This window comes from Antechinus flavipes, chromosome 3 (assembly GCF_016432865.1).
Source record: "Antechinus flavipes isolate AdamAnt ecotype Samford, QLD, Australia chromosome 3, AdamAnt_v2, whole genome shotgun sequence".
NCBI lineage: Eukaryota > Metazoa > Chordata > Mammalia > Dasyuromorphia > Dasyuridae > Antechinus > Antechinus flavipes.
Window position 1 is genome coordinate 20,201,281 of NC_067400.1, and position 27,800 is coordinate 20,229,080.

Sequence of the window (27,800 nt, forward strand, 5' to 3'; positions counted from 1 at the left end):
CACTGCATGAAATGATATAGAGGAATACAATATATGAAAGTCTCCCTGATGCAATAAGTAAGATTTTATTTTGAAATACATAATGCTGTGAGAAGGCCAAAATTTTACTATACCCTTCATTTTTCATTATCACGTATAGTATAATATAATAATTTTATGGAAGAATATTTAAACTAAAATATACTTCCAATATTGGGAATAGAGCAGATAATTAAAACATTTCCCCCTTTTTCCCCATTATTTCATATTTTTTCTTGAACCTCAGAAAATTACAAGATATTTGTATTATCTCAATCTCATTATTTTATCCCCTCTGAGAGGAAAAAAAACACATCAGAAATCTAAATATAATCACTTCAAGTTTATGAGGTTAATCTAAAATTATTAGTAAGCATGTATGAGGAAATTAGTTATAAAAACATTTTTTCTGTCATGGACAAAAGGGGAGGAAATATGAAATGTGGTGATTTAATTTAAAGGGGAAATATTTTATAACTTTATTCTTTCCGTCAATATCTCACAAAACTAAATTTAAAATGAGAGAAAAGTTTTATTAAAAACATTAAAGCAAACATTCTTCCCCCTTTATTTCTGCAGAAATTCAGTAGAAAAAATCTCTGAGAACTGAGATAAAATATTCCCAGCATTTTTCCCAAGCTAAGAGTAGTCATGAATAGACTTCTCAGAGGGAATCAGGAATGCAGCCAAATAGAATGGAAACGGAACTGGCCCAGGTGTCGTGTCTACATCTGCCCTCATTAGAATTGGCCAAGGGACAAAACCTCTGATACTGACTTATTCTGCTAATTTATGCTGATTGACTTAGAAATGTAAATAAATTGAACTCCCCAAAGTTTAAGACTGTGAACTACAGAGGCAATTAATTCTTATGCAAAAAAATCAATCCTTATGAAGTTGTTCTTAAATGAATCACTCTATGAATAAAACTGATTTTGTAAACTAATTTTAAAAAGTATAAATTATATCCTCCATAGAATTCTACTCTGGCTCCTCATCATAGAGTGGAGGTGAGTCCTTGAGGTTATTCATATGGAATGCTGACTCTAGATGCTTCTGTCATTCTGGAAAGACTGGAGTGGAGTGCCTTCAATAGAGTATATATGCTTGAGTATATCTGCACAGCGAATTACAGAGAAGGCCATTAGTAGCTTGGTATTTTGTGATAAATTGTCAAGGTGAAGAGTAAATCAAAGAAGTAAAACAAAAAAAAAATGGCATCAAGGTTTTTAACTCCTTCTTTCTCTGCATTGATGGTCTTGAAGCGACAAAGGAAGAGGTAACCCAGTTTCTGAATAATTTATAATTTATCTATTTCTATTTTTAAAGTAAGGTCTTTGCCTACTGATAAAGTAGACTTGTCACTGAAGGAACAGAATCATATCAGACTTGACATTGTCACATCAATGAAACCAAGGTTGGGGATAAGGGGGTGTATGGGGGGGATGAATGGAAGGATGGATTAGTTCTTGGTAGAGAAGGAAATGCAGGAGCTAGGGATGAAGCAAAATAGTAACCATAGTTTTTAGCATCTGCAAGAGACTTTCCCTAATCACCCTTAAAGACATGATTTTTTTTACTATGATTATCTTGCACATAGGTCTTTTATACATAACTTTTTGAGTGTTTTCTCCCCCATTAGTCTGATCTTTAAAAGTAAAAAGTGGTTTGCCTTGATATTCCCCAACACATAATAAGTGCTTAACAAATCCTTCTTTACTTGATACTTGTAATATTATTGATCCAAAATCCTTTATCTCTCCAAAAAAAAAAAAAAAAAAAGAATGTACTTTTCTCTAGGAAAAAGGAATAAAACAAGGAATTACTATACTCTATGCCAAACATTATGTGAAGAGCTTTACAAATATCATCTCTTTTACTGTTTGGAATAACCCTGTGAAGTAGGTGCTATACAAAACTGGCAGATAGAGTTAAATGACTCGCCAAGGGTCACATAGGCAGTCAGTGTTTGAGACCAGATTAGAACTCGGGTGTTCCCGACTCTGGATTTAATACTCTGCTCACTACATTTACAAATAGCTCATATTTGGGACAAGATTGCTCACTATTAGAGTTTTCTGTTTCATTTTCTGTTCTTTTTTCTTATTAAAATTATAATGATGTATGTATATGTACATTTACTTATATTTAACTGTATTTTGAATAGGTGGGTAGCATACAGAGGTTGAATCATATTCCTGCTGTCTCACAACAAGGATGTGGTAAATACGGGGGTGCAACATCCATGTCTTCCTACTGAGTTGTATTGATTGGTTGTGCTTTAGAAACTTTGGAAACTTTCCTTACTGTGCAAGGAAAAGTTGGGATCAAGGAGAGATCACATGGACAGTTAAGATGTTGGTATATTTATTATGAATTGAGCACTGATTTTATTGATTCTGTGCCAAGTATAAAATGTCCTATGAAGTTTGTAAATATTTGTTTTCATATTGTTTCCTCCATTAGACTATGAACTCCATGTGTTCAGATTTCTTTTTTTTTTGCTTCTTTTTGTATCTTCAGCACTTAATACATTACCTGACACATAGTAGATGCTTAAAATATGTTTATCTATTGACTGAGTGATCTTTTTTATTCCATCAATACTTTTATTTACATGTACATGTAAATATACATAGAATATATTATAAAGTGTTATATTTACTTGCAAGTATTAGATTTCAGGAAGGTCCCTGATAAACTGGAGAACATTTGAGGAAGCATGACCAGGATAGCAAGGGATTTTAGATAATGACACACAAGGATCAGTGGAAAGTTCTAATATATTTAATCTAGAGAAGGGAATAATTAGGGGAAGGTCATGATCCATGTAATCAAATCCCTAAAGTGTAGGTATATGAAACTTTTCCCCATCTCCCCAGAGAATAAAATTATTGGCAATTATATGAGTTGCAGAGAGGCAGATTAGGTTCATTTTAAGGAGGGAAAGAACTTTCTTATCATTCAAGCTATGCAAAATGAAAAGGGCAGATGCAAGAGATAGCACATCCATCTTCATTAAACACCTCAAAAGTGAAGGTTAGATGACTACTTACATAGAAAATTCTATGAAGATATTAGTTGGACTGGATAGAATTTTAGAACTGTTTCATTCTGAGATTCTCTAGAGTTTTTCAAAGCAAAACAAGAGAATAAGCCATATTTAAACCTCTAATGTAATTATAAAAATTGTTAAAAATATAATTGTAAGAAGTAAACTCTATAGTAGGGCATAGACAAAATAAAGGGTTTATTATAATAAAGGCACCTAGCAGGTAAGTGTTTAGGTTGAGATGTATTACTATCAATGATTTGCTTGGGCATAAAACTAAACAACGAGTAGGAGAGATATTATCCAGAAAATACAGTCTGAGGAGGATATGGGACAATAGTGTGATAAAGGAAATTTCTAATATAAATATGCCCTAAATATTGTGGTTATTTTCAAATGTTAATAAAAAGGCAAGAATTCTCTGAGGGGTTCAGTGGGTAGAAGCTTTATAGAGGATTTATGTTAGGATACACGTAAACATCAAACAGAAATACGAGAGTGTGTTCTTTGTGATGTGCAGGTTAAAACGTTCAATCTATCAGTCAATGGCATAATCTCCCTCCACCATTGACTCCTTTTGGAGGTTAGTTCACATACTAAGCATTGCAATAGCTAATGATTATTAGGAGCTGAAACTCCTTTTAGGGTTAATCCCATGATCCTTCACTTACCAGGTCTTAATGGCATTTTTCTTCTGGTTACTACTGCTAGGGAATTTATCTTCCCCCTAAAACAAACAAACAAACAAAAAACCTCTTTACTTGAAAAAGACTTATAGATTTAGCTTATTCTTAACAATGTAATAAAATCTTTGCCCCTTAATTTGGAAAAAAATAAAGATTAAGGTACTTATTCCTTAGGGTGGAAGATAGAGGAATAAATGTCACCAACCTGTTAAGAATAAAAAAGCATTTTTACAATGTTGTTAGTTGCATGATGTTACTGAAAGACAAATATAAGTGAAGGTGAAAAGATAATTTCAGGAAATGTGTTGAAGCTCTTGCTGAAAGTGGTAGAAGGAAGGAATTTGTTTGTAAGGAATTTGTTTTGCTTCCCGAACATGTGTGCGTTTGTGTGCATCTCATCCTTTAGCAAATGGTATTATATTCTCTTTCTTGTTGTTCCTTTTAGCTCTATAAAAATGAACCCAATAAATTTCCATTTAAATCCTAACAAAGAGGGAAAAGGAAGTTTAAAATGAATTCATTTTGAGAATATTCCTTGACATTTAAAAAGCATCCAATATTTTTGGAGACTGGAAGAATTAGGGGGAAAGGTTACTGCATTCACCTGAGCAAAAGAAGAAAAATACAGAGTGGCAGTGTTTTTAAAAGGAAAGAATAAAAAGAGAAGATTATTCACAGACATGTGAGAATAAGATATCTGACTTAGGCTATAAATGTAGGTAGAAAATGCAAAATGATATCTCAAGAACTAAACATGGATATGAGGTAAAATATGATTAATTGGAGGGGAAAAGATCACTTGGAATTTTTTAAAGCCTTCAGTAGAATGTCATCACAGCAAATCATTTTTCCATACTTACCTGAAGACTGTATAAATAATCCCACTAGAATATCTTGTGAGAACTATGACAAACAGGAATAAAGGGGTACTTCATTTGTGTCTCTATCCTGGCAATTATGTTCTAGAACAAATTAACAACACGATTGCAATTCAAAAATTAATTCTTCAAAGAAAACAGGTATTGAATATTTAATAAATTTTAATTAAAATGTTTCTTGTGAGAACATGAAATTGTATAAAATAAGATAATGATGTCATAGGATATTTAAGCTAAAAGAAATAATATGCATCAAATATCATGGAGATCATAGACTTTGAGCTTACTAAAAAGGACCACACCCAATGTAATAATTGAACTTTCAATCAATACCTTACACTAAGTTTGGGTGTCCAAACCCTACTCTATTCAGTGATTGTTCGACTGCCCAACAGTTCCTCAAGAAGGAAATTGGTGATTTGTAGAGTATTATTGCCAAGTGGAACTTGCCAAGGATGAGGATGGTGAAATGCAGATGAAAAGTAATACTAGAAAATGATGATATTCATCAGGATTTTTAAAGAAAATTGAATAATGATGAATATGTGGCAGTTTACTGAAGAAATCTTATGAAATGATTTCAAATCATAGACAAGAAAAAGTGAGAATGTGAAGGTGATATAGTGATATAGAATATTATAGTTTTTGGGAAAAATGAGAGAATACACAGAATTACAATGAAATTTCATTCTCCTGTAATATTAAACTCTTTCGTTGAAGTGAAAAAAAAATCAGTAGATTTTAGTCACCTGTATCCAATAATATCAGACAATAAAGAAGCTATTATTGATGTGGGAGTTAGCCTTGAGTCAGCTCTCTGGGTACAGTCCAGCTGTGCTCTCATTAGACTTAAGATCAAAATTACTAAAAACTGAAAAAAAAAACTAATAATGAAAAAAGGATATACAAATGAAACAAGTTAACCCTGCCACACTTAAGAAGTAATTGAAAAATCAAAAATAGGAAATGGACAAGAAATTAAATCAACATGAACAATATTGAATTTATTCAAAAGTTTGCCAGTGCAAATTAATTGTCTCAGAAAGGAGACAAAAAGAGGTCACATAGTCCCTTAGACAGAAAACCTCTGAATTACTCTCCAAATGGAGAGAGATGGCTAATAACAAAAACTCCAGATTAGTGTATAAGCTCATTTACAAATCTTTATGAAGAGGGATCATGGGCAATTATGAGCAGCAACATCCAATAAAGAAAAACAGTGGAGGATAAAGAAAGCTTGGCAGCATATCCAGCGATGCAAAGTCATCCTGAGGACATTACAAGTTTAAAATGAAAGGCAAGCAAAAGGAAAAAAAATAAAAAAAAATTACAAACATAATTTTATCAAACTTTCCTTTTTTTCAGGAGATTGAAAACCTTACACTTGAATCCAAATATTACTTTTACCATGAACTTCTTATAAAGGTTTTAGCACTGGCACTTAAGAAAAGAAAGATGGGGAAAATAGCCATATTGGATCAATTTACATGGAGTAAATCCTTGTTTGAAGTGATATATTTTTGGTTAGGGACTTGTATATAAGATACCTAAAGCTATATAAAGGAGGGAAGAATTTCAATGTTGTTATGGAAAAAAAACATATCAATAATATCAATAACTACTGATGTATGTGCCTGCTTTATAATTTAGACAAAATCTTTAGGGACTCTTCTATTTACAAAATAAGGTAATGCTCAATGAAAGTATTAGTAGGGGACAGGGAGACTTTCACAATTTATCTTCACCATTGGGGACAGCTCTATGCTTTTTACAATTAGAAACGACAGGTAAAAGATCGTCTTGTGCTTCTTGTTTGCTGACTAGGAAAAAAGTAACATTTGAATAGGCAGAAAATAATGCCGCATGATAGTCTCTTTTATAAACAAGTTTCTTACAAACGTATATGAACATTGGTTTTGATTTATTTGTTTGTTTTTAAATTGGAAGTAACCCTATTCATTGACATTATGATGGCAGGGAGATGCATATTCTTCATTGATATTTGATGCTGTTTTGAAAATGATGGAGAACAGAATAAAATCAAAGAGTAATTCCTTGTACATAATTGAGATACCTTAGATGTTCCTTTTTGTGGATCATATTGAACAAATTATATTAGAATCTTCAAGTATTATGCAGCCTTCAGGAACAAATATGTAGTCAACCAAAGGAGTTTGACATGTGTATATGAAAAAAAAAATCAGTGGAAGAATAAAATTTCAAGTATTTATATAGTTTATAGCACTTTATAAATGTTTTCTCAGTTTATCTTTTTTTCCTGAGGCAATTAGGGTTAAGTGACTTTCCCAGGGTCATATAGCTAGGAAATGTTAAGTGTTTGAGACCAGATTTGAACTCAGGTCTGGTGCTCTATCCACTGCACCATCTAGCTGCTGCTTCTTACTTTATCCTCACAAAAACCTTGTGATTTAGACATTACCTCCATTTTACCAAAGTGGATACGGGTTTAAATGACCAGAGTCACATAACTAGTAAGCATCTGAGGCAGGATTTAAACTAAGGTCTTATAGATGAATAATATCTACTGCCCATATTTTATATACATTTTCCCTAATTACTCCAGCAATGCAGCTTTGACCCTATCTTGCTCTCTTTCTGGTTTCAGAATCACTTTTTATTATTATTTTTTTTTATTTTAAAGCTTTTTGTTTTCAAAATATATGCATGGTTTTCAGCATTCACCCTTGCAAAACCTTGTGTTCCAAAAATTTTTCCCCTTTCTTGTCCCTCTATCAGACAGCAAATAATCCAATATATGTTAAACATGCAATTCTTCTGTTACTTCACATTTGGTATTGGGATGGATAAAGGCAATCTTGGGTCGTTGAAAAATTAACAAAAGGAGATTTACTTAGCACTAACATGGCAAAATAGAGGATAAAGTAGTACCCACCCTTTGTGAAGAGCTCCTCTTTGGGTCCATATGAAATGGTTCAGGGAATCAAAAGTAACTTCAGTGATCCTCATGCCTATTCCAAAGACAGGAAAGTCCTTGAATCTTATATGGATGGGAATTTTTTTTTTCCTTTTGCATGACTCAGAGGGCATCCACACAGCCACAGGCTATCTTAGCTACATCAAAAGGAGGCACAGTTTGAGCTTTGCCATATCCCAGGACAATTTATTTCTAGTTTTGTCACCTTTTCCTAATTCCCATTGGGGTTAGAGGGACTTTTAAATATTTGTCTTATCATACACATAGTGATTATGTGCAAGCTACAAAAGGAACAAAAAATAGCATCGAGCAATTCTATGGGGGAAAGAAAAGATGACTTTCTTTTGTCTTTCTACATTATGCATTTCCTGATCTTACCAGGGAAGATTTACCATCTCAGAATAATTTCTTTGTATTTGCTTATCTGTGTAAATATTCCTTCTCTTCCCTCATTCAAGGGAATGAAAATTTGAACACAGGGATTCACTTCTTTTATTTACACCTCCAATATCAAACACAGTCCTGTGAAAGAGTGGATTGTTAAAAATGTTTGTTGATTGAATAATTTATTGAAGGGAATGAGGGAATAAGATTAGTTGCAAATTGCTCTCCAGCAATTTTTACTGTCCCAATTTTTACACATCTCCTCAACATTTGTCATTCCACCTTATCTATCATATAAGCCAATCTAATAGGTATAAAATGATAATATAGAGTTATTTTAATTTGTATTTCTCTAACCAATAGTTATTTAGAGCATTTTATATCAGCCAACATAACTTTGGTTTCTTCATGTGAAAGATATTTGTTTATATTGTTTAATTGTTCATCAATTAAATAATGTATTATAGTCCTATAAATTGTACTCCATTCTCTTTGAGAATTGAAGCCTTTATCAGAGAAACTTTCAGTAAATTGTTTTCATATTTAGGTTTTTTTTTATTTTTCATTAAAGTTTTTGAATTTTCAAAAGATATGCATGAATCAATTTTCAACATTAACCCTTGCAAAACCTTGTGTTTCATTTCCCCCTGCTTCTCTCCATGCCCTCCTCTAGATGGCAAGTTATCCAATGTATGTTAACATGGTACAAAATATACATTAAATCAAATATATGCATATATATTTATATAACGTCAAAAAGAAAAAAAATGAAAAAGAAAATAAAATGCAAGGAAACAACAAAAAGAGTGAGAATGTTATGTTGTGATCCACACTCAGTTCCCACAGTACTCTCTCTGGGTGTAGATATGACTCTCATCATCCCAAAACTATTGGAACTTACCTTAATTGCCTCACTGTTGAACAGAGCCACATCCATAAGAATTGATCATCCTATAGTTTTGTTGCTGCCATGGATAATAATCTCCAGGTTCTGCTCATTTCACTAAGCATCAGTTACTGTAAATCTTTCCAGGACTCTCTGAAATCATCCTGCTGGTCATTTCTTGTAGAACAATAACATTCCATAACATTCATATTTCACCATATCCAGCCATTCTCTAATTTATGGGCATCCACTCAGTTTCCAGTTTTTTGCCACTATGAAAAGGGCTGCCACCAACATTTTTGACCATGTGGGTCCCTTTCCCTCCCTTAAGATCTCTTTGAGATATAAGTCCAGTAGTAACACTTCTGGATCAAAGGGTATGCACATTTTGATAGCCCTTTGCTCTCCAGAATGGTTGGGTCTGTTCACAGTTCCACCAACAATGTATTAGTGTCTCAGATTTCTTACATCCCCGCCAACATTTGTCATTATCTATTCATGTCATCTTAGTCAATATGAGAAGTGTGAAGAATTGTCTTAATTTGAATTTCTCTGATCAATAATAATTTAGAGCACCTTTTCATATGACTAGAAATTATTTTTATAGTTATGATTATTAATTGCATATTTCCCTCTATTCTAGTTGTCACTTCTTTGTCACTCTTTTTTCACCCTTTGCTTCCTCAAAAGTGTTGTTTTAATTTGCATTTTTTCATATAACTATAGATGATTTTAATTTTGTCATCTGAAAATTGTGTTTATAAACTATGATCATTTATCAATTGGGGAATGACTTGTACTCCTATAAATTTGGCACAGTTCTTTTTACATTTTAGATATGAGACCTTTATCAGAAACATTGGCTGTAAAGATTTTCCCCAGCTTTGTACTTCTCTTTTAATGTTGTTTATGTTGCTTTTTTTTTCGTGCACAACATTTTTAATTTAATGTAATCAAAGTCCATTTTGCATTTCGTAAAGTTCTCTAGTTCTTCTTTATTCATAAATTCCTCCTTTCTCCAAAGATCTGATAGGTACATTGCTCTCCTGATTTGTTTATGGTGTCATACTTTGTGCCCATTTTATACTTATTTTGGTATGGGAGTTGAGATGTATGCCAAGTATCTGATATATCATTTTCCAGTTTTCCAAGTAATTTTTGTCAAATAGTGAATTCTTATTCCAGAAGCTGGAGTTTGGGGAGTTGTCAAATAATAGATTACTAGAAGTCTTGATTATTGTATTGTATGTATTTAATCTATTTTATTGCTCCACCTCTCTATTTCTTAGCCAGGGATAAATGGTTTTAATAACTGCTTTTTAATAATATAGTTTACTATACATCTGTCAGATTGGCTAGAATGACAGGGAAAGATAATGCAGAATGTTGGAAGAGATATGGGAAAACTGGGACACTAATACATTGTTGGTGGAATTGTGAACACATCCAGCCATTCTGGAGAGCAATTTGGAACTATGCTCAAAAAGTTATCAAACTGTGCATACCCTTTGATCCAGCAGTGTTACTACTGGGCTTATACCCCAAAGAGATACTAAAGAAGAGAAAGGGACCTGTATGTGCAAGAATGTTTGTGGCAGGTCTCTTTGTAGTGGCCAAAAACTGAAAACTGAGTGGACGCCCATCAATTGGAGAATGGCTGAATAAATTGTGGTATATGAATATTATGGAATATTATTGTTCAGTAAGAAATGACCAGCAGGAGGAATTCAGAGAGGCCTGGAGAGACTTACAGAGATTGATGCTGAGTGAAATGAGCAGAACCAGATCACTGTACACAGAAACAACAATACTATATGATGATCGATTCTGATGGACATGGGCCACTTCAACAATGAGATGAACCAAATCATCTCCAATACAGCAGTAATGAACTGAACCAGCTACACCCAGAGAAAGAACTCTGGGAGATGACTACGAACCACTACATAGAATTCTCAGTCCCTCTATTTTTGTCCACCTGCATTTTTGATTTCCTTCACAGGCTAATTGTACACTATTTCAAAGTCTGATTCTTTTTGTACAGTAAAATAACTGTTGGGACATGTATACATATATTGTATTTAACTTATACTTCAACATATTTAACATGTATTGATCAACCTGCCATCTGAGGGAAGGTATTGGGAGGAAGAAAGGGAAAACTTGGAACAAAAGGTTTTGCAATTATCAATACTGAAAAATTACCCATGCATATATCTTGTAAATAAAAAGCTATAATTAAAAAGAAAAAATATATAGTTTACAATATAATATATCTTACATATTAAATATTATAAACTATATCATACCATCCTTGACAGTTTTCCATTAATTCCTTTGATATTCTTGACCTTTTGTTTTTCTAGATGAATTTTCTTATTATTTTTTCTAGTTTTATAAAAATATTTTTGGCAGTGTGATTGATATGCTACTGAACAAATAGACCAATTTAGGCAGAATGGTCATTTTTTTTTTGTTAGATTTGTCTGTTTTTGAGAAGGGAAGATTTAGGTCTCCTACTACTATAGTCTTTCTGTCTATATCTTCCTGTATCTGACTTAACATCTTCTTTAGGAATTTGACTGCTCTACTACTTGGTGAATATACATTTAGTATTGTTTCTATTTCATTATTTATTGTACCCTTTATCAAGATGTCCTTATCTTTTTTAATAAAATCTAGTTTACTCTTGTTTTATCTGAGAACACAACTGTTACACCTACTTTTTTTTTTTTTTTACTTCAGCTGAAACACATTAAATTCTGTTCCAGCTTTTTACCTTTAGTCTATATGTCTCTCTATATGTTAAATGTGTTTCTTGTAAACAACATATTGTAGGATTCTGTTTCTTAATTCACTCTGTTATTTGCTTCTGTTTTATGGGACAGTTACTACCAATTTGAGGGAAAGTTCATTCCATTCACATTCAAAGTTATGATAAACAGCTCTATATTTCCCTCCATCCTATTTTCTCCTCAGTATATACTTTTGTTCTCTCTACCCAGCCCTCAGGCATAGTTTTTTTTTTTTTTTTTACCCATCTCATTCACTACTTTATCTTCTATCACCTCTTCCCACCTTCTCTTACCTCTTCCCTAGAGTTTCTGCCTCCCCTTCTAACCTACCCCCTTCCTTTTTTTCCTCTTTTTTCCACCTACTTCTTTATAGGGTTAGATAAATTTCTATCATCAGCTGAATGATTATTCCCCCTACAATTAATACATCAATGATTGCGTAAACACTGTCTAGGAGTGATTAATTAGACCCTTGTTTATGTAACCAACATGATATTGCTTGCTTATGAAGAGTTGTAAATATTTTCTGAGTATGCCCATTGCCATAAATTAACAAAATTGAACATTATGTCATTTCAAATAGTCATCATAGCAAGATTTAATTAAGATTCCCTAAGGGAAAACACTGTTTTATTGAATTTGATTTGTGAATGCCTCACTTCCACAATCCTCTTAGTTGTCCATACTTGAAGCAGGAGCACTTGAAGACTACCTTATGAAAGTGAAAATATAAAAACCTTCCAGTTTCCTCTCTGCAACATACTGACTATTTATCTCTGGGAATTTCACTTCTACTATCAATGGTCTCAGCAAATGTATATTTTGCAGAAAAGTTAATCTCCACTGTTAAAGTAGGAGTTTCTGAATGGGGAACTCCCTATAAAAGAAAAATCCCAGTTTAATGAATACAATGTCATGGAGACAAATGTAGACACTAATTGTGTATTGCAGTCTGAGATAAATTCCTTTTGAATAACAGAACAAATATATATTTATTTATTTAAAACAAATACAAAATTGAAATCAGAAAAAAAATTGCCATGTGTACAGCACCATATGAGAGAAGATCCAAAATATATAATAATAAATATCCATTTTAAGAAAACATATATAATAATAAAGGACATTGTGCTTTAAATTGTCCATCTTTGCTTCATTATAGATTTTCCTTTGTTCTCTGTTCTGAACATTTTTGCTTTATTCTTTACACTCCCTTTTCTCCTTTACTTTTCCCAAGCATCCTATAGTTAAGCATGGCTACATTAATTTATGCATATATGTGCATATATATATATATATATATATATATATATATATATATATATATATATGTATTCCATAGTATTCCATGACCCGTGGTCTTTCATTGTAGCTGCTGCTAGGTCTTGCATAATTCTGTTGTGCTTACAACCTATTTGAATTTGTTGTTGTTGTTATTACTTTTACATTTTTTTCTTTCATCTAGGTTTTCAAATTTTAGTAATTATGTTCCTATAGGTATACTCTGTAGGATCTCTTTCAAGTGGTGTTTAGTAGATTTTTTCTAATTCCATTTCTATTTCACTGTTCTGCCCTAATTCCTATTTGTTTTTTGGCTACTCTATTTTTATCCTGAGGCACAAATTTGTCTTGTTTGTGGGGGAAAGCTGAAAAATGTAGAATTTTATGACTTACTCCATCTTTCCAGAATCTTCAACAGAACACCTTACACTTACACACATAAACACGCACCACATTTTATTTATGAATACAACTAACATTTACAAACAAAAAGAGATTTTTAGGGTTTGCAAAGTATATTACATATTTAAGGCAGGGAAGTAGATAATATGATTTATAAAATTTAGTATATAATAGGCTAAATCTTTAACTATTTAAGAAAATTGCCTGTCCAGAATGCTATACTCCTTGACATTTCCAGGACTGTTTATATAATGTGCTTTTTAATTCATATTATCAAAAGATAATTTATTTTTATTTTGATGCTTTTTTCTCTACATAATATTCATAATAGAACACTTTTTAAATCCCATTGAATGGTTCTGTTGCTTCCAGCTTGGGCCTCATATGTATCTTTACATATTTAGTATCTTTCCCTTTTTCAAACATCTTGCACATCTATTATTTAATGTCTTTACATTTATATTAATGTCAACACGGACCTCTTGTTCTCAGATCTTGTGATAAAGAAGGAATTAGTTAAACTCAGAACTGATCAGCAAGAGAAGACGGGGACTGTACCCCTCTTGGGAAAAGTTCTTTTAATGACCTCATGCTTATCCCAGAAATTACTGATTTTTTTTTAACACAAGTACTTTTCTGTTGATTTTATTTTGCCACGAGTCCTACAATACTAATTCACCTTGAAAACCAAACAAAGGGCAAAATAGATAATTAGGCACGAGGAAATTTCAACATGTAAAAAAATTAAGATATTATGAAGGATAATTAATATTAAGCAGTTTATTTACAATAGAATGAATGACAATACCGTGGCAGAAGTAACAGATTTAAAAACGTAAATTTGTATATGCTACATTGATATACTTATTTAAAGAAGGGGGACTTAGGAAGAGCCCAAAGATTGAGTTGACCTCTGGGATTAACTTGCTGAGGACATGGACAAGAATTAAACATGATGAGCAGTCACTGATGGCTTGCTATCTCTTCAGGGAGTATTTAACATCAATAAGATTACAGATCCATTTAAGTTTTTCAGAGAGTATTTGAGTTTAGCCTAAACACTGAAAATAGCCATTTTTCTTTGAAAAAAAAATGTTATCAGCTTATCCTGACCAAGGGCGGAAAAGGATGCATTAGTCTGCCATCTTTTTATACACCAGGAATCAGATTGGGAGAAGCATTCTCAGCACGAGGGGAGCAGCAGCTTTTGAGATTGGGAAATCATCTCAGGGAGCCTTTTTATATTTCTATACTTTCCTGACCTACATGAAACTACTGTAAAGGGGCACCCAAAAGATCAACCTGTATGTTTGTTTCCCTGCTTCAAGGCATTGCTTGTGAGTGTTGTGATTAAATGCTATATTTGTTATCGGGGCTGACTGCAAGTTTTTCTGAAGTGTGTTCAGTTGTGCTCCTGAGAGGCAGGTTACCAAAGGTTCTGCTGCAGATAGAGGTCATCTCCTCATCACCCAGGTGGATTTTTACATTCCAGCCCCAGATTTTAAGGAAGTGCTTTAGCATGAGGAGGCTAGGACAGACAGGCAAGTTGAGATGCTTGTTCCAATTGGAAATACTTTAAAGTTAAATTAGAGTATAGTCCAAAGGTGAGAGTGGTTTGGACTCAGGTGAGTTTTTAGAGCAATGAATAAACTTTAAGCAGTCTACTGTTCCCTCAAGATTATTTACAAATCATTCCTATGAGTGAGTGATTCTATATGTACTGAGTCTTATTCCTTCTGAGACTTTAAAAGAAATATTTCAAACCAAAATTACTAATCAATGACAATACCTAATGTAATAAAAATGGGGTTTTTTGTTGCAGATTTCTTTTGCATTTTTTACAATTAATATAAAGAGTTTAAAAAATACAGCATATCTCAGAGATTTGGCAAGTTTAGTTACAGAACATGCAAAAAAGCAAATATCACAATAAAGCAAATCACATTTTTTTTTGGTTTCCCAGTGCATATAAAAGTTCTATTTATACTATGTTTTAGTTTCTTACATATGTCATATTATTGTGTATAAGATGTATAAACCTTAATTAAGCATGTTTTATTGCCAGAAATGTTAAACATCATCTGAATCTTCAGTAAGTCATAAAAGTAAATAACCATAGTAATCATCTATTCATAGTTTTACCTTGATGTTGATGGCTGAGAATTGACAAGAATCATGGTTGCTAAAAGTGAAGTGGCTCTAGCAATTTTTTAAAAAATTTTACTACATACTATGTAGTACTATGTAGTAAACTACTACATACATTGACCTTTCCTTTCAGTCAATTATATATTGTTGATTTAATCTATTCTAGTGATACATTACTCTATCTCTTACCAAGTATTAGACTTTTCTCCTTTTTCTCACGCTCCTTAAAGTAGTAGAAAACCTCATTTGTATATCATAATATAAATAATGATTTATTTTATTAGTATTTTTTCTGAAAGGATAAAAGCTAAAGAAATTATCAGCTTCTAAAATAATTCCATAATTCAGCATTTATAATTATGTAAAATTTTTATTCAATATATTATCACTATAACATATGTATGTACATATACATATATATATATATATGTGTGCTTTTAAACACATATACACAAACATAGATATTGTATATTTGTAAATATATTTACATGACTACATATCTGTATATATAAATATATATAAGTATATGTAAATAAATAATACACATCTGTGTATTATTTTATTAACTTGTAATATTTAACTTAGCCTTCATTTTTGGAATGTTCCAAAACATTCTTTTTTAAAAAATATTCATTCATGATAGGATGAATGTTGAGTGGAATTCTGTATCTTTTCACTATGTGAAAGAACTATATTTTATTGTTATTAATTAAAATGCAAGCATCAATGTTCTCTTAATGGTAGCTTAAACTTTTTTCTACTACAATGACTCACCTTTACAGATTAATCAGTGTTGGAGGACAATCAGAAAATATCTTTCTTTCCCTAGTTATCAAATCTTTTTATATCATTGTCCTCTGTAATGTCATGATTTCAAAGGACAGTAATTATTCTTCATACAATAAAAAAATTAAAATATTTGTATATTTAACAATGAATCAGAGGAGTTTCTAAATAGAAAGTTAATCAGTGGTAAATGTCAATGTAAAAATAAAATAAAAAAGTAAAAGCTACTAGAATTATTTCCCATTGGACACACTGAATAGGTATTTTTTAACGTGTTTTTATTGGCCATTTTCGCCACCTACTTTTGTTTTCTGTGTTGGGAAAGGTAGCTAGGTGGTACAGTGGTTAGAATACTGCGCTCAGTCAGGAAAATTCATCTTCATGAGTTCAAGTCTGAACTTAGGCACTTAGTACCCATGTACCCCTGAGCAAGTCACTTAACCCTGTTTGCTTTGGTTTCCCTATGTGTAAAATGAACTGGAGAAGGAAATGGGAAACTATTTCATTTTTTTCTACCATTCCTCCCAAATGTGGTCATTAAGAGTCAGACATGACAAGAACAAAAACAAAGGAGAAAAAAATATGTTGACCTTATGATATTGGGTCCCAACACTTAGTCTTTTTTCTTTCATTATCATGGGAAATCTGACTCTGGGTAAGCATAGGAGAAATAGGGAAGAACATTGTTGATACAGTTTGCTTTTCTTTTTATCTTGCTAGGCGGAGGAGATAGAGTGGGGTATAGGGAGGAGCAGGTGGAATTTGGTATAGGATATGGCAAAGAGAGATGGCCTTCATGGATTAAGAGAAACAATTATGTTCTGCTAACCTTGGGCTCCAAATTATCTGCCTATTGGATAATTCATTAGGGTTTTTGTCAGGACATTAGATAGTACATTAAATGGAGAAAGAATCAGAAATAAAGATGCTTAAATAACTACTAGCTGACTATCCTCTGACATAATATGAATAAAATGAAGACAAAATTAGAAAGCTCCAATTACCACAATGGTTGACATATGAGCTATTTGCCCAAATAATGTATTGATCTGTGAGTCCATAGTAATGAGCCACCCTCAAAATGCAGGTAACAACCCACGCTTGCCATCTTATCCTTTACCATTTTGGCACATGTCCTCTGAGAAGTCCTTCCCACTGATCTACGCTATCAATAGTAATTTTCTTGGGGTAAATGAGACAGAAAAGAAAAAAGTAATTTGTAGAAATTTGGAAAGAAATCTCCTAAGTTCTACTCAAAGCAGGAAGAAGAAGCAGGAAGAAAAGAAGAAGAAAAGAAGAGGAAGAGGAAGAGGAGGAAGAGAAAAGAGAAGGAGGAGAAGGAAATCAAGAAGAAGAAGAGAAGAAGGAGGAGGAGGAAAAGAAAACCTCACCAGCAGCATTTAAGGTAATTTTGCTATGGCAATGAGGAAAAAAAAAAAGATCATCATGTAGCTCTGATCATGATGGCACAAACTAAGGAGTAATTAGTAATCTTTGACCAATAATTTTTATCCTTTGCATGTAGCACATGGCAATCTCAGGATGTCGAAAATAAATAGAGCCTGTAAGGTACCAAGGAAAGAGGATTAAGCATCAGTACCTGGGTTCAAAGGTGACCTTGGTTAGCTACTAACTTTGTAATTTTGGAATAGTCACATAAACAATCTTCAGTTTCCTAATCTATACAATTATGATGGAAGATTAAATAGTCTGTAAGGTTATTTACAATTCTATCTAAAACCATTTCTCTTCCTAAGCTAAAGGCTTATAATGTGGAAGAAGAATTCCATTTAGCCTAGGGAAAAGAATTAAGATCAGTGGGTAAAAGCTGTATGAAGACAAATATTTGAAGGGTTACTAATGAGTTGCTGTAATGAGGATTATATTCAATTTATCAATTTCCTCTCTACCAGATGTATATTTATGTGCATTTGAATAAATGATAGGAGCTGAACCTTTGGTGTCATTGGAACAGGGAATTCCCAGGTCAATACTCTAGCAAAGAAAGTGGAAAACTTATCTGCAATTAATGTCCTTAAATAATTGCTCAGAAAGAGCACTAGGAAGAGAAAGGTCTTTTTCTAAGAGTCAGAGTCAACATGTGTCAAAGATAGTACTTGAACCCACAGTAACTTCTTGGAACTGAGACTGATCCGATATACTAGACTGTTTCTGCATATTGGCTTAAACAAATAGTAATTATGTGCATATATTTTAAGTAACTTTCTTTAAAATATTCATTTCACTTAAACACCGATTCAGGAGTATGGCTTTTTAACATGAGTTTAGACAGGATATTATTTGTATGGTATAATTCTTTTAGCTAAAGGTAATTGAATAACCAGATTAGGAGAGAGAATTTCCCTTGAGGTCCACAACCTAGAAGATAACTTTGGTACCACATATTATGGTTTAGAGAAACATCTGGTATATTGATGATTTGGGTCCCTAAAGATTTAGATGCCTGAACTGCAAAATCAGTAACAAAGCTCTCAACAAAATATGAATTGTTAAGTTTTACTTAGAGTAAAAGTGGAATAATTGAGGAATAAATCAATATAACTTTTTTCTACAGAAGGCATTGCAAGTTTTAGTCATAGTTAAGTATGTGATAAAAATTATAAAGGATATGCCATTCTAATAAAATTTTTATAATATTGATTATTTTAAATTGCAAGCCACACTTTCTTTAAAAAGCTCAAAGTTCTTTGCCAGGGAATTTATTTTATGATTCAAAACTATGATTTGATAATAGGTAGAAATTGCAAATATATAACTTGAAAATCTGCTGTCTATCTCATTTTTGGAAAGTGGTTTGAATTATAATTTTATCAATGTCAATGATTTCCTCCATTGAAACAGACTGACAGCTCATTAGTACTTAAATTCTTAGAAAATGAGATTGGTCAGTGAGTAAAGTATCCAAGGTATGGCAAAGAAAATATATTGAGGAAGGAATTGCCACATGTATTTCTAAATTTTCACATTTGTACTACTACTTTGCATCCCAATAAATATATTTTTTGCTATATACATAATTTTGTTTTATGGAAACTAAAATTTGCTATTATATGTCACTTAAAAAATAACAAAATTGAGAGGATATGGCTGTGTACTATTCTTAACAGCATTGTGTCTAATGATAATATGTGCTCTTAATAAAAAGGGAGAATTACTTTTTATTTAAAATTTTTTAAATATTCTTTTTTAAATTTTGAGTTTAAAAATTTTCCCTCCTTTTCATACCCTCCTATAATCACTAAGAAAGCAAGTGGCATATCAGTTATACATGTGAAATATTGCAAAATATATTTCCATATTGACCATATTTTTAAAAGAAAAAAATGATAAAATTATACTTTAATTTGTATTCAGACTTTATCAGTTTTCTCTCTGGAGATAAATAGCATTATAATTCTTTTAGAATTATTTTGGATCATTGTATTGACCAGAATAGTCATTTTTCATAGTTGATCATATTTTGTAGTTATTTCGCATAATGATCCTTTAGTTCTTCTCACTTCACTTTGCATCAGTTAATATAGATCTTGCCATGTTTTTTTTTTTTTTTTCTGAAACCACCTCTCTCATCATTTCTTATTACACAGTATTACTCCATCATAGTCATATTCCACAACTTGTTTAGTCATTCCCAAACTAATGAACATCCCATTAATTTCCAGTACTTTGCCACCACAAACAAAAACTACATAATGATTTTTACATATAGGTGTTTTTTTTCTTTTTTCCTTGATTTCTTTGAGATATAGACTAGTCATCATATTGTTAGCTCAAAAGACATGCAGTTTTGTAGCCTTTGGGGCATGATTTCAAATTGTTCTTCAGAATGGTTGGAGTAGTTCACTATTTCACTAGCACTTCATAAATACCTTTTTTTTCTTATTTTTTCCTTATCCCCTCCATCATTTGTCATTTTTGATATGTTTGAGATGATACAAAAATCTTTTGCAGAATTTGGTGGCAATATTTCCTGAGTTTTCAGGAAACTAAAAGACATAGAAATTCACCAGGTTTTTTTGTCTACTAGAATGTTCACCTTCCATTAAACTAAAGAGAAAGTTAGGAAAGAGAGGATGAATGGATGATTGAAGAAAAAGTATATTCAAGTGTTTATTATATATGTTCCACTGTGATAAACACTGGGGCTACAGGTATTAAAAAACTTATTATTTGTCCTAGAGGAACTTACCTTCTAATAAGAGGGAAAGAACATGTATAACAGAGTGGTGGCCCACAAGGGGCATTTTGGTAGAGAAAATTAGAGATACCATGAATGGGTCCAAGGGATAGTAGATTAGCAATCTTACTACTATCTAAGAACAACAGTAGAATCAATGCAATTATGGTCCATGGTTCCAGCAAAGTTATGTCTATGTTATGGATAGTAAGACAAGGTGGTTGAAGAGAAAGTTGTAGAGAGGAAGAAAGGAAGAAAGGAAGGGAAAGACATAGAGAGGGAAGGAGAGAAAGAGAGAAGGAGTAAGAGAAAAAAAGGAGGAAGAGAGAAAAAGGAGGGAAGGAGGGAGAAAGGAAGAGGGCAAGATAGAAAGGGAAAAACTGGGAAAGAACACAAAAAAAAACAGGAAGTAAAAAAAGGAAAAAATAAAGGAAGGAAGGAAACAGGCAATTATTGCTTTTTCTTAATTACTTTTAAACTATTAATAAATCAATAATGTAGCAGGTGGTAATACTATATAATAATTAATAATAAAATAAATTATTAAACCATTATTAAAGTGTGTCAGACATTGTGCTAATCTCCTTTTTGCAAACATCGCATTTGATGCTATCATCATCCCCAATTTATGGATGAAGAAATTGAAGCAGACAACAGTTTATTTGTTGATAGTCACCCAGCTAATGAGGGTTTGAAGCTAGATTTGCATGCAGGTATTCCTAACCTCAGGCCCAGTGTTTTATTCACTGAACCACCTAGATGGCTCTCAAGTGACTGGAGAGAAAAGTGAAACTTTTTAAAGTAACTATTCTCATTTTATACAATTTTAAGTTTTGAAAAGTGTTTTGTATGTTCTATCAATTTATTCTCAAAAAGATCCCTAAAAAGTAGGAACTATTATTATTCCCATTTTTTAATCAGGAAACTGAGGTTAGCATGTTAAGGGACTTGCTGTGAAAGCTTATGAAACAGAGAATATCAAAGGCCCCACTGGACCCTCAATTCTCCAGAGACTAAGTAGCCATCTGCTATGCTTTGAGTTCCAAGAGTTCCTGCTTCTTGCAGTTGTAGTGGAAAGCAAACAAAACCAAAATGAACCAAGGCTCTCAATGAGCTCCTCTGCTGGATAATTCATGTTCTATGGAATGCAATTTTCACTTCTGGAATCTTTCATTTACACTTTTTTTTTTGCCGAGCTGTGTCCCATCTCCCCTAGTGTAATCTTATTATAATCTGATTGATAAGGTACCTTTGACCAGCTATTTTCTCTGATCTGGACCAATTTGGCCCTCCTTAGAAAACATAGTAGCTCGCCATACTTAATTGAACTGATTTTCAGCCATTGGCCACTTGGGCTTTTGCATCTCAGAACTCCTGAACTTCAGCCTCAGCTTTATTCCACCTGGTAGTTCGAATTACAGTCGTGTATCCTTCCTGAGTTCCTTGACTTTATTCTTAAATTTTTGCTTTTGCTTTTTTAAAACTCTTCATGCTTTTTATGGAACAGACCCCAAATTATTATCTTTATTCCACCTGATGATTTCTATGACAAAACACTAACTCCTTATTTTGGCATTTAAAACCCTTCTCAGTCTGACTCAAACCAATCTTTCAGGCTAATTACACTTGGCTCTCTCTATGCTCCCATCTCTCTGTAACCTACATTCCCTTTCAACAGACCTCTATCACATTCCCTCTCTCACCTGTTAACCTATAAAGGCTGTACCCATTTCTGAAGCTCCCTTTCCTCATCTTCACATATTGGAAGCTAGATGAAGCTCAGTTCAAGTACCACTTCAAGCAAATGCCTTTCTCTGGTGTCCACAGTTCTTAGTAATCACCCTAAAAGTACTTTGTATTTGAAATTATTTAAAGTATTTTCATTAGAACTGTCCATGTTTAACCTACATCGAGTTGATTGCTGTGTTCTGGAGGGAGAAGGAAAGGAGAAAAATTTGGCACACAAGGTTTTGCAAAGGTGAATGTTGAAAACTATCTTTACATGTATTTGAAAAAATAAAATACTATTTAAATAAATAAAAAAGAAAAGAGAAAAAAATAAAGTATTTTCATTTATGGTATAAATATTTTACATTTATTGATTGGTATACATATTTTACCTTTTTCATCATCAGAGCATAAGCTCACCAAGGACAGTGACTTTCATTCTTGTCTTGTATTCTAGCACCTAGAACAGTTCTTGACACATAGTAATCTTACTATAAATGATAAATACCTAATAAATATCAAATGATCTTATTTAAGTTGAAATTTAATACCAAACTGATGTGGCCATTAGCAAATAGATTGTCAACATGTATTTGTTGAGCTCTTATTTTGTGCTAGTCACCTAGTAAGTAAATGTAAACATAATCAGAAGGAAAAAAACAGTCCCTTCTTCAGAAATCTTATGTTGTAATGAGAGAAGTTAATACACAAAAGGGAGTTTGGGGAGGAAAAGGTGAGTAGGTTTCTTTGCTAGGGTGGACAAGGTCCTGTAGAGATGAGTTAGCAGTGCAGTCTGAAAAGGAAAGATTTTTAATTATGGAACTAATGATGGATTCTTTATACTTTTTCTGAGAACCAGCCCAGCTAAATTCAAAGAGGCAAATCAGCAAACAAGGTGACTCTAGAATGATGGATTAAGGGCACAAGAACATTTTAGGTGAGTTTAGGGGATATCTACATATCACCTAAACACATATATATATACACATATAATATATGTATATTATATATGTGTGTGTGTACATACGTGTATATGTATATATATATATATATATATATCTTATGTGCACATAATTATTTATATGTTGTCCCCACTATTAGACTATCAATTCCTTCAAAGCAGAGACTGTTGTGTTTTTTTTTTTTTTTTTTTTGTATTCTCAGCACTTAGTACAATGCATGACACATATTAAGTGCTTAATAGAAATGCTTGTTGATAATGATTTACTGCTATCTATATCACTGGAAGGAATATCCACATGGAAAAAAACATCATAGATGCTTGAAAAAATTGGAAGTAATAATATTAATATACTAGGATGCCAAGAACCAGCATGACATGATAATGTTCTGGCCTGGGAATTGGGAAGTCCTAGCGTCAGACCTTTCATCTACTAATTTTATGATCCTTAGAAAATCACTTAAACCCAGAGTTACCTAGACAGCTCTCTAAAACAATGTCAAAATAAGTATTGATCTGTATTGGTGGATGTAATTTACTTACCAAGTATTCCAAATAAAACCAAGGATCTGGATTCAACTAAATAAAAATAAATGAGTGAATGAACAAACATTATGCTGTACTAAGAGTAGAAATACCTGAAAAGAATTTGATCACAACAACTAACAGTTTTATAGGCATTAAAATTTATCTTTTGCTCCTCATAAAAACTTCTCTGATGTAGATTTCTATTTTATTTATAAATTACTTACTGAGCAGAAAACCTAAAAGGCAATTAATGAATTCCTTAAAGGAGATAATAAAAATCAAGACAAATTGTAGGTATTTGAAATTACAAGCAAATCAGTTCTTCAGATGATGAGTCACAAGTTAATGTTATCTTAATTTTTCCTGATTTTACAGAAAAGAACGTTAAGACTCCAAAAGAGTAAATGGGTTATTCATGCTCACGCAGCTAGCAAGTATATGAGGCAGGATATTAGTCCAGAGTTCCCTGACTTCAGTTTTAGGTTTCACTTTTCTCATCTTGAATATAATGGTGACTAAATGATAGTCTTCTATTTGATGAATTAGCCAAGTACAAGTTGCTTTTTAGAAAGATGCTGTGATTACCTTTGCCCATGAAATCCTAAATTCATTGTGGCATTTACACATATGATCCAGAGTGCTCTGGATTTAAAATTCATTCCAGAGATAAAGAATACATCCTATTTAGCTGCTACTAATGTGTAGCTTTGTTCACAAAGAAGAATGAGTAGGTAAAGAGCATAAGAGATTGAGCCAACACATCAACACCCTTTGAAAAACAAATGTCCGTCATATTAAAAAAAAAATTCTGTGGCAAGAGCATCTTTGGTTTTATTCCCAGCAGTTCCCCAATTCACAAGCCAGCCTAAAGTGAAACAAGTCACTTTGGTACTTCTGTGCACTTGCAACAAGTCAACATGCTTGCCATAAAAAGAAATATCTTTATAAAGAACAGCTCAAGGTGTGCTAGGGGCACATGTGCTGGAAGTTCAAGTCATATCTTAAGAAAATCAGTGAGGGATTTGTAATAAGGTCACAGCTGCTGAATAATGTGCACTATAATGGCATAAACCATTTGTGTACTTATTTTAAAATGCATTTCTTACATCAACTTCAATTACCTTCAGGGAATCATTTTATTTCCTATTTAATTTCAGGTGTTGCGAGTGCTTTCTGGTTGTTATAAATTATGTATTGTTCTCACAAGTGTAAGCACGATCTATTCTTTACTGGGCACAGATTTTATGTTAAATTAAACATTCTGTAGATCTTGCCAATTCAGGATCTTGCTGTGGTCACCTAATCTGTATTGAGTTGTTTTTATAATGGGCTTTAAAAAAAACCATGCAATTATTTTGTTTATATTGTTTATTGTTTACTTGCTGAGTAAACAGCCTTAAAGTCAACCAACATACTCAAAGGGAATAATGTAAAGCAAGGAAGAATTGTACATATCTGAAAGTAGACAATGCAAATACAGGTAAGCAAATTCTTTAATCTAGAGTCCAAAATAAATGCGCATGCATATTTATTTATTTAGCTAAATTCTCCAATTTGCCCAGAGGAAGGGGAATTTATCTCTTCCCACAGATTCTTTTCTTTTCTTTCCAGTTTGCTATTTCCCTTTTTAAAATTTAATTCTGAATTTATAGAATAAAAGAAGCATTTCCATAACATGGGATAAAAAAGGGCAATTGTACATATACCTCCAAATCTATCATGCACAACTTGCTATTCCTTCTGTGTCACTTTTGCAGAAAAAGAGTGAAGAAAAAATTCTCTCCATTCACTGACTGTACTGTCTCACATCCCATTGCCTTCTTAATAATTTGAAATCAGGTTGATGCCACCATTCAGTTAAAACACTCTGTCCCTAGAAACCAATGCTCTCTTAATTGTCAGGCTCAACAGTGTTTTCTCAATCCACATTTTACTTTCATTTCCAGAAGTCAATTAATTATCTTCCCATCTCCACATTTTCTTCTCCCTTAACTTTTTACATGATGGTTTTCAGGTAGTCATCTCCAGCAGATTATGAGCTCCTTGAAAGCAGGGACCTTTTTTTTTTTTTTGCATTTCTTTTTCTTCATTCCTAAATATAGTGCCTGTCACATTGTTGTATAGATGCTAAACAAAAGGTGTATTAGCTCACTGGTTTCCATGACATCGATCTTTCTTTTCTCTCCTTTTTTCTTTAACATTTTCTCCTAATTACATGCAAACTAATATTACCATTTAAAAAAAATGAATTTAAATTCTCTCCCTCCCTCCCTCCTTCTCCTTCTCCTTTATTGTATAAGCAATTGATTTGATAATACATGTGCATTCATGTAAAGCATATTCCCAGGTTGGTGATGTTGTGACAGAAAGCACAGGGAGGACAGTAAAATTAAAGAAAGTAAAGAAAAAGTATGCTTTGATATATATTCAGATTCTACCAGATCCTTCTCTGGAGATTAATAAATAGCATTTTTCATCTTAAGCCCTTCTTAACTCTCTTAAATCACTGTGTTGCTGAAATTAGCTAAGTCATTCACAATTAATAATCATACAATATGACTGTTACTGTATATGATGTTCTTATAGTTCTGCTTGTTTCGTTTTACATCAGTTGATGTAAGACTTTTCCAGTTTTTTGATAGACTCTTTCTCACAATTTCTTATAGCATCACAATATCATATTCCTGACCCTCTGATCCTTTAAAGTGGAAACTGCTAAACCTTGGGTGATCATAACTGTGGCTTCATCATATTTTGCCTTGTTTCTTTTTTGGCTGCTTGCAATTTTGTATTGTATGTGGACCTAAGAACTCTAAATTTGGCTATAATATTCCTGAGATTTTCATTTGGGGATCCCTTTCAGGGAGTGATGGATAGATTCTTTTAATTTCTATTTTACCGCTAGTTCTAGACTATCAGGGCAGTTTTCCTTGATAATATTTTGAAATATGATTTCAAGGCACCTGGTTTTTTGGTCATGGCTTTAAGTAGTCCAAAAAATCTTTAATTATGTCTTTGGATCTATTTTCCAGTTCAGTTATTTTTTTATGAGATATTTCGCATTGTCTTCTTTTTAAAAATTATTTCAATTTTGTTTTATTGTCTCTTAACATATCATACAGTCATTATCTTTTATTTATCCAGTTCTAATTTTTAAGGAATTATTTTCTTCAATGAGTTTTTGTACTGCCTTTGCCATTTGACCAATTCTGATTTTTAAGTTTTTTCCCCTTTATCTGGTGTGTTACTACTCTTTCTCACCCAGGATTGTGACCCAGATCCCAGTATGGACAGTGCAATGGAGTTCTTTGCCTGGTATCAGCAAAGGGTCTCCTATAATTTTTTGACCATGTCTGGCCATCATTGGACTGAGAGGTCTGAAAACTATTACTGCTGCCATTGATTCAGTCACCCCTGAAGCTTGGCTTCTGGTTTGTTAAGAAGTGGGCTGACCTGTGCTCCACTCTTACCTTTGTGCAATAGACTTTTCTTGCAAAACTTTTAAATTGTATTGGGCTGGGAAACCCATTCTGTTCTTTTGTGGATTCTACCTCTTTGATATTTGCTTTGAGGCATTATTTAAAGTTGGTTAGAGGCATTTGGGAGAGAGAAATCAGATGAGTCCCTTCTTTTTCCCTTCCATCTTGGCTCTGCTTTCTAACACTGATCTTTCAACTTTTAGCCAATTTCCTGCTTATTCCCATTCTCCTTTTCCTTTTCTAGATTTGCACTAACTGGATGTCCCTCCATTCTCAGTTCTGCTCCTCTGGGGTATTATGTTAATTCTTGATAATCACATAGGCTCTGAGCTTATTATTTCTATGCAAATGACTTTAAAATGTGGTTATCTAACTGTAATCTTTCTTCTAAACCCCAATTCCATCTGAATATCCCTACTCAACATTCTCCCCCCAAATCATTGTCTTATTCTCTAAATTTTCCTTCTTCTTCAAACATTACCACTCTGTTGAAGATCACAGTCCATCTAATCTCCCAAGTTCAGTGTCGAAAGTAACCTTGACTCTTCCCCTCCTTCGTCTTCCAGATTTAACCACTTGTAATGTCTTGTTGATTCTATCTCTTAAGTCTTTTTTTCCCAAGCTTCAAATAAGG